The sequence below is a fragment of the Rhinopithecus bieti genome, unplaced genomic scaffold (genome assembly GCF_001698545.2).
Source record: "Rhinopithecus bieti isolate Rb0 unplaced genomic scaffold, ASM169854v2 scaffold_2293, whole genome shotgun sequence".
NCBI classification, from domain to species: Eukaryota; Metazoa; Chordata; class Mammalia; order Primates; family Cercopithecidae; genus Rhinopithecus; species Rhinopithecus bieti.
In genome coordinates, this window is record NW_016803617.1 from 1 (window position 1) to 9,556 (window position 9,556).

Consider the following 9,556-nt stretch of genomic DNA (forward strand, 5'->3'; position numbering starts at 1 on the left):
AACACACTAATATAAAGGTCAAATTTAGCTTATCTGGTATAAAAATCATACAGGAAGCATTGTCAAATATAAAATGGTGTTTGGCTTCTTTGGTCTAAAATCTAATAAAAAAATGGGTGCCAAAGGAAATTTCTCAGTAGAAAGGCACCAAGGACCATAAAGTCCACTGCTGATGTCCCCAGGTCAATTTCCTAAAATTATATACCTGGTTTATCTTCCACTTTCCTTTCTCTCAAAACTAAAAGTCTTTTAGCACATGTACCAACTCTAGAATTTCTGATAAACTAGCACCAGCCTGAAGATCACATTCTTATCAAAAGGTGAAAAAAAAAAGGAAACTCGAGCCAACCTAGGAAGTACCCTACCTTGTGCTGCTAACCACCGAGACTGTTGTTCATATAGTGAAAAAAGGATGGGTTCATCACACCAAAGTCAAGAAAGCACCACCCCTCCGTAGTCCCAGGGGAAAACCCTACCGAACTAAAGCTAAGAAACATTTAACTCTTTCATCTATTCTCTTACTCTTGCTTCTTTCCTCACTCTATTGCTGACCATCTAGTTGTTAACATAACCAAGTCAATTTTGCCTCAAACTGTTGCATTTAATGCTTGCCTTACACAGCTCTCTACTTCAGAAAAGTACCTCTGTCAATCCTGACTCTCCTAATACTGGGCATTAGTAAATTAGGATCATTTAATCTGGGGAAATTTCTATAAAGACTCCAGTATCATCCAGGATTCTTGCCCCCCAATGTAGGGATTTTATACTGTAGTTGGTCCACCATTCTGTGGACCACTAAAGAGCAAGGATGGAATGCCCTAACTGTATTTATAATTTCCTAAAATCATACATTCATTTCACTAGAGGATCATAGAAGTTAAAGACTTAAAACAAACTTTGGCAGCAATTAAGACAGGATACCAAGATGCAAATGACTGGTTGGAATGGATCAAGTATTCCATCTGCATGTTAAACTAAAGCAATTGTTATGCTTGTGTGCACGGCAGGCCAGAGGCCCAGATTGTCCCCTTTCCACTAGGGTGGTCCTCCAGCTGACCAGGCATGGGCTGCATGGTAGCTCTTTCCCAGGATTCTACAGCCTGGAGTAACAAGTCATGCCAAGCTCTCTCTCTGCTATATCCCAAAGTCCAGTACCCTGTGGCTCAACCCCGAGGGACACTTAGCTTCCATCTCCCAACACTAAGTTCACTTCATGTCTCTCATGACAGGGAGGAAACTTAGTGTTCCTTGGAGAACTGAAGGGATGCAGTGAGCTTAAGAATTTTCAAGAGCTTATCAATCAGTCAGCCCTTGTTCATCTCTGAGTGGATGTGTGGTGGTATTGTGGTGGACCTTTACTGGGTACTCTGCCAAATAACTGGAGTGGCACTTACATTTTAATCCAATTGGCTATCCCTTTCACCCTGGCATTTCATCAACCAGAAGGAGGAAAATAAGACATCGTAAAGCAAGAAAAGCCCCTTATGGGTCTTTTGACTCTCATATCCATTTAGATGCAACTGGAGTCCCACGGGGAATACCAGATCAATTTAAAGCTTAAAATCAAATAACTGCAGGATTTGCATCAACATTTTGGTGGGTGACAGTTAATAAAATGTAGATTGAATAAACTACATGTATTACAGTCAACAGCAACAAGCTTTTCATGAGTTAAAAGAAAATCTCATGTCAACCCCAGCCCTGGGGTGACCTGACCTGACAAAACCCTTTATACCCTATATGTCAGAAAGAGAAAAAAAATGACAGTTGGAGTTTTAACCCAGACTGTGGGGCCCTGGTGAAGGCCAGTGGCCTATCTCTCAAAACAACTAGACGGGGTTTCCAAAGGCTGGCCCCATGTCTGAGGGCTCTGGCAGAAACGCCCCTGTTAGCACAAGAAGCAGATAAACTAACCCTTGGGCAAAATCTGAATATAAAGACCCCCCATGCTGTGGTAACTTTAATAACTATCACAGGACATCATTGGTTAACAAATGTTACATTAACCGTGTACCAAAGTTTGCTATGTGAAAATTCCTGCATAACTATTGAAGTCTACAACACCCTAAACCCCGCCCCTTGCTCTCGGTATCAGAGAGCCCAGGTGAACATAACTGTGTAGACGTGTTGGACTCAGTTTATTCTAGCACGTCTAACCACCGAGACCATCCTTGAACATCAGTAGACTGGGAGCTGTACGTGGGTGGGAGCAGCTTCTCCAACCCCTGCAAAGTGACTCTGAAGAAGACGAGAAGCCCTGCTCCAGTCACACCCAGAAGCTGACTGGTCCATGCACAGCTGAAGCATGAGAAATCACATCACAGGCCTCATTTTCCTTAAAATTTGCAGGTTTACAGTAAGGACTTCAACTGACCTTCCTCGTACTGAGGACTCTTCCCAGTGTATACATCAAGTCACTTAGGTAGGACAAAAGGTTGCCATATTATTTTATGGTTATTATAAGTGTACTGGAACTCTAAAAGAACTTGTTTGTGTAATGTTATTCTATACAAGGTATGTAGCCCAGGAAATGACCAACCTGATGTGTGTTATGACCCGTCTGAGCCTTCCATGACTACAGTTTTAAAATAAGATTAAGGACTGAGGACTGGTGAGGGCTCATGAATGATACGAGTAAAGTGTTAGCCAAAACAGAAGAAAAGGGGTGCCCAAACAAGTCACCTTGAAATTTGATGTCTGTGCTGTCATTAATAGTAATGTTAGGAATAGGATATGGTTCTCTTAATTTAAAAAAAACAGGCTATATGGCAGAAAATAAGTACATTTGCCATGAATTAGGACTGTGTGGAAATATATGTGGATACTGGTCTTGTGCCATTTAGGCTACTTGGGTAAAAAATGGAAAGAATCCTGTCCACCTTCAGAAAGGGAAAAGTGGCCCTTCCTGTACCAGTGGTCAGTGTAACCCCTTAGAACTAGTAATAACCAACCCCTTAATTCTCACTGGTAAAAGAGGAATGTGTAACCCTAGAACCTGATGGAGCTGAACTGGATCCTCAAGTAAATATCTTGGTTTGAGGAGTTTATAAACACTCTCCTGAGCCAGTATTTTAAACTTTCTATGATGAACTGAATGTGCCAGCACCAGAAACTCTAGGAAAAACAAGAATTTTGTTTTTGCCAATAGCCGAGCATGTAGCCCAGTCTCTCAATGTCACTTCACATTACATATGTGGAGGAACTGTAATGGGAGATCAATGGCCATGGGAAGCCTGAGAATTAGTACCCACAGACCCAGTTCCTGATAAATTCCCAGCTCAAAAGAATCACCCTGATAACTTCTGGGTCCTAAAAGCCTCAATCTTTAGACAATACTGTATAGCAAGAGTGGGGAAGGACTTCACCCTTCCTGTGGGAAGATTCAGTTTCCTTGGGCAAAAACTGTATAATAGCACTACAAAAAGAGTCACCTAGTATAGTTCAAACCGTATTAAGAAAAATCCATTTAAAAAATTCCCAAAGTTGCAAACTGTGTGGACCCACCCAGAGTCCCACCGGGACTGGATAGCCCCCACTGGATTATACTGGATATGTGGGCAAAGACCTTATGCCAAATTACCCAAATAGTGGGCAAGTAGTTGTGTTATTGGCACTATTAAACTATCTTTATTCCTACTGCCCATACAGACAGGGGAACTCCTGGGCTTCCCGGTCTATGCTTCCCACAAAAAGAGAAGCATAGTTACAGAAAATAGGAAAGATAATGAATGGCACCCTGAGAGAATTGTACAATATTATGGACCTGGTACTTGGGCACAAGATAGCTTGTGGGGATACCTGACACCTATTTACATGCTCAACCAAATCATACAGTTACAAGCTGTCTTAAAAATAATCACTAATAAGACCAGCAGAGCCTTGACTATTCTGGCCTGGCAAGAAAGTTGATGAGAAATGCTATCTATCAAAATAGATTGGCTCTCGACTACTTGCTAGCAGCTGAAGGAGGGGGTCTGTAGAAAATTTAACCTTACTAATAGCTGTCTACACATAGATGATCAAGGGCAAGTAGTTGAAGACATAGTTAGAAATGACAAAACTGGCACATGTGCCTGTGCAAGTGCAGCATGCATTTAGTCCTAGGGCCATGTTTGGGAAGTGGTTCCCAGCACGAAAAAGATTTAAAACTCTTATAATAGGAGTTATAACAGTAATGGAAACCTGTATACTGCTCCCTTGTTTTCTACCTGTACTTCTTCAAATGATAGGCTTCATCGCTACCTTAGTTCACCAAAATGCTTCAGCACAAGTGTACGATATAAATCACTATCGATCTGTCTTGCAAGAAGACATGGGTGGACAGAATAAAAGTGAGAACCCCCACTATTGAGTGAGATTCTCAAAGGGGAGAAGTAAGGGAGGAGACCACCTCTTATATTGTCTTATGCCCAATTTCTGCCTCTAAAGAAAGAAGTAAAAACTAAAAAGCAGAAATGAAATCCACAGGCACTCAGCCCGGCACCACGCCCTGGGCCTGGTTGAAGATCAACCCCTGACCTAACTGGTTATGTTAGCTATAGATTCCAGACATTGTATGGAAAAGCATTGTGAAAATGCCTGTCCTGTTCTGTTCTGTTCTGATTACGGGTGCATGCAGCCCCCAGTCATGTACCCCCTGCTTGCTCAATGGATCATGACCCTCTCATGCAGATCCCCTTAGAGTTGTAAGCCCTTAAAAGAGACAGGAATTGCTCACTCAGGGAGCTCCGTTTTTGGAGACATGAGTCTTGCCAAAGCTCCTGGCTGAATACAGTCCTTCCTTCTTTAACTCGGTGTCTGAGGGGTTTTGTCTGCAGCTTGTCCTGCTACAGCACCACCTAATATTGAGTTTCAATTTTAATCATTATGCTTAACATCATTTCACGCAATGCTTGTTTTTATTCCTAACCTAACATTTTGGCTTTTAATTTTTTAATGTCGTAGAAATACATAGGAATTTTAAAACTACTTCTTTTTACCCTTAGATAGTAGGTAGAACTTGATTTTTGGTTTAAAGTACTTATCACTAAGCCTAACACACTTTGGTAAATGGATTCTAATAATGGTATTCCTCTCATGACTTAAAAGAGCCAGACACCAATTTTACTTTGGAAATATGTTATGTTTTTTATATTAAAATCTAGAATGGGTCGGGCATGGTGGCTAACGCCTTTAATCCCAACACTTTGCAAGGCCGATGGGGGTGGATCATGAAGTCAGGAGTTTGAGACCAGCCTGACCAACATGGTGAAACCCCGTCTCTACTAAAAATACAAAAAAACTAGCTGGGTGTGGTGGCATGCACCTGTAGTTTCAGCTACTCAGGAGGATGAGGCAGGAGAATCACCTGAACCCAGGAGGTGGAAGTCGCTGTGAGCTGAGATTGTGCCACTGCACAACAGCCTGGGCAAAAAAAGAGAGCAAGAATGAGCCTATTATTATATAGAATATTTGTGGTCCTCATGCACATTATAATTCATTGAGTTGTCTAGTTCCTGAAAGTTTCAGGAAGAGTAATATAAGAATATTTATTTTGATTAAATAATTTGTCTTCTCAGTTAATAAAATGAAATAGATTGAAATTATCGGTCAGTCACTTAAAATGTTGGTTTCAGAAAAAATCTATTAACATTTATCTTACTTACAAACCTATGAATTTTATTCAAATCTACACATAGTGCTAATCTTAAAAGATCTGTATGATTAGGATTATAGAAAGCCTTTTCTCCATTTACATGTAGAAGCTAAATAACTGCTTTCCAGGAAGCCCAAAGCAGCAAATGTGATACACAATTATAGGCTATTAAATAGTAGTACTATCATCTAAATGAATCTTTTAGGTATCTGCATGTTCAAGTTGTTTAACATATAATTTAGAAACTATAAATTTTTATCAACTAAATGATAAAATAAAAATATAAAGTTATCAATTTCTTTTTCTCAATTTTGAAATGCCATCATTATTCATAGTGGATATTATACTAAATTTCAGAGGCTGTGGCTGTTGAAACTAGAAAAGTCATGGTTGACTCTGCTTTACTTGCAGAGTCAGACTTGAATAAATCTTCTTATTTTATACAAACATAGCAGCACAAGGAAGATTATCAATGCTCCACATTTATTGTAAACACAGCAGTACCTTTCTAGGGAGAATATATGTGTGAGCATATTAGCTAGAAATTCATGGCATCTTTTGCTGAAGTACAGACTTCTATATAGCAAATAAAGACAAACAAAAATTTAACACTGCGATAGAATCAAAAAAGTATTCTAAAAATTCCTTCTGACTCATTATTATTATTTTGTTTTTACCAGAATGAGTGTGATGAAATGGTTGCAGCAGTGTGGTCTTAATCCACACTCTCTGTTTCATCATTCTTGGGGTTTGGCCGTAAGACTTTTATGCTTAAGAAAAATGTTTTATTTTCCTTATTCAGTAATTTAACATGATTTTCATAGCCTCACATTTTTAAAAAACGATTCATTCTAAAAATAAAAGTGATTAAACCACATACCACTTTTCCTCAAAAAGAGTAGAGTAACTAACGATATATTCTTGTCTACACTTAATACATAAAAAAATAGAGATAGTCATTTATTTCAGCTGCACACTTGGGAATAAAACACTTCTTGGGCTATAGGCAAAGAGCTTTCAGAGAGGATAGCTTACAAAACGTGGGAGACCTGGTACAAAAACATTTACCCCTATGCCTTAAGAGGTAAATACTTCTGTCTAACACTGCTAATTCCAACCATTAACTTGAAGCTAAAGAAACATAATATTATACTACAAAACATCTTATTTCTGTTTTAGATTCAGGGAGTACACGTGCAGATTTGTAGCATAGGGATACTGCATGGTGTTGAGGTTTGGATACTTAATAATCCCATTGCCCAAGTAGTGCACATCACACCAGAAAGTAGTTTTTTGATGCTTGTCTCCCTTTCTTCTTCCATCTTTTTAGAATTCCCAGTGTTTATTGATTTTATCTGTGTTTCCACGTGCATCCAATGTTCACCTTCCACATCTAAGTGAGAACATGTGGTATTTGTTTTACTGATCTATGTTAATTTGCTTAGATTAATGGCCATCTGCTGCATTCATGTTGCTGCAAAGGACATTACTTCATTCATTTCTGTGGCTGCATGGTATTGCAGGGTGTATAAGTACCTCATTTTTCATATCCAATCTACGGTTTATAGGTACCTGGTTTAATTCTGTGTCTTTGCTATTGTGAATCATGCTAGAATAAACATGTGGGTACAGATGTCTTTTTGGCAAAGAAAATTTATTCTTTTTGGGAATAAAGGCACTGATGGGTCAAATGACAATTCTATTTATAGTTCTTTGAGAAATCTCCAAACTACTTTCCACAGTGGTTAAATTTTATTGCATTCCCACCAACAATCTATAAAGATAGGCATTTCTCTACAACTTTAAATCTGTTATTTTCTGGTTTTTAATAACAGCTATTCTAACTGGTATGAAATGGTATCACATTTTCATTTTGATTTACATCTCTAAGATGATTAGAAGTGTTGAACATTTTGGGCATGTTTACTGGAAACACTTATGTCTTCCTTTGAGAAGTATCTATTCATATCATTTGTTTTTACATTAATTTTTAAATAAATTCTATATATTATTTGTTGTGTGTAGTTTGCAAATATCTTACTTCATATTGTATGGTGTCTGTTTACTTTGTTGAATTACTTCTGCTGTGCCAAAGGTCTTTAGTTTAATTAGATGCCATTTTTTATTTTATTTTAGTGTTTTGAGATGGAGTCTTGCTCTGTTGCCCAGCCTGGAGGGCAGTGGTGCAATCTCAGCTCACCATAACCTCTGTCTCCCTGGTTCAAGTGATTCTCCTGCATCAGCCTCCCAAGTAGGTGGGATTACAGGTACAAGGCACCACGCCTGGCTAATTTTTTGTAGTTTTAGTAGAGAGAGGATTTTGCCATGTGAGCCAGGCTGGTCTTGAACACCTGACCTCAGGTGATCCACCCGCCTTGGCCTCCCAAAGTGCTAGGATTACAAGTATGCGCCACGGTGCACAGCCTTTTGATTTTATTTGCACTCACTTTTAAGGTGTTATTCATAAATTTTACCAGAGGCCAGTGTCTAAAAGAGTATTTTCTACGTGTTCTTCTAGAATTTTGTAGCTCCAAGACTCATAGATAAGTCTTTAATCCATCTTGAGTTATAATTTTATATGGGAAGAGACAGGGGTCCACTTTTTTTCTGCATGACTAACTAGTTTTCCCAGTAGTACAATTTATTGAATAGGAGTTATTTCTCCTTTATTTCTGTTGACTTTGTCAAAATTAGTTGATTGTAAAAGTGTAGCTTTTTTTCAAGGCTCTCTCTTCTTTTTTTTTGTACCAGAAACATGTTATACTGTTACAGTAGCTTTTAGTACAGTTTAAAGTCCGGTAGTGGGAGGCCTTTAGGGTTTCTTTTCTTTTTTTTTAATGTCTAAAGTTGCCTTGGCTATTTGAGTTTTCCTGTTCTTCTCTATGAATTTTACTTGCTTTGTCACCCAGGCTGGAGTGCAGTTAGCACGATCTCAGCTCACTGCAACCTACTCCTCCCAGGTTCAAGCATTTCCCCTTCTCAGTCTCCCAAATACCTGTCTACAGCCATGCACCACCACACCCGATTAACTTTTGTATTTTGGTAGAGACAGGGTTTCACCATCTTGGCCAGCCTGGTATTGAACTCCTGACCTCAGGTGATCTGCCCACCTTGGCCTTCCAAAGTGTTGGGAATACAGGCAAGAGCCATCACACCCGGCCTAGAACTGTCAGAACTATGTTTAATAGAACTATTTAGAGTGGAAATTCTTGTCTTATTTTATGGAGAATACATCCAGATTTTGCTTGTTTAGTATGATGTGGCTTGAAGATTTGGGATGGATGGCTTTTATTATTTTGAAGTATGTTTCAACAATGTCTAGTTTGTTGAGAATATTTTCATGAATCAATATTAAATTTTCTTGAATGTTTTTTCCTGCATCTATTGTGTCAATCATTTAATTTTGGCTTATCTTTACATGGTGAAGAAAACTTAATGACTTGCATGTGAAAAAACATCCTTACATGGAATGAAGCTCACATGATTGTAAGTAAACTCAGTTTACTATTATTTCACGAATAATATTTTCAACATTTATAAAATACTGGCTTGTAGTTTTCTTTTTTGTTGTGTCTTCACTATATTTTGCTATCAAGATGATACTGATTTTATATAACAAGTTAGGGTGGAATCCCATCTTGATATTTTGTAATACATTTAGTAGGCTTAGTACCAACTCATCATTGTATATATGGTAAAATTTGGCTATAATTTTATATCACACAGGGCTTTTATGATTGATAGTTTTTTTATTATTCAATGTCATTATGTATTTTATACATTTTCAAGGCTTCTGGTTTTACTGGTTCAATGTTAGAAAGCTGTGCGTAGTGAAAACTTTATCAGTTTTCTCTAAATTTTCAGTTTGCATGCATAGAGATGTTCATAGTAGTTTTGAAAATTTTGAATTTATATAGAATT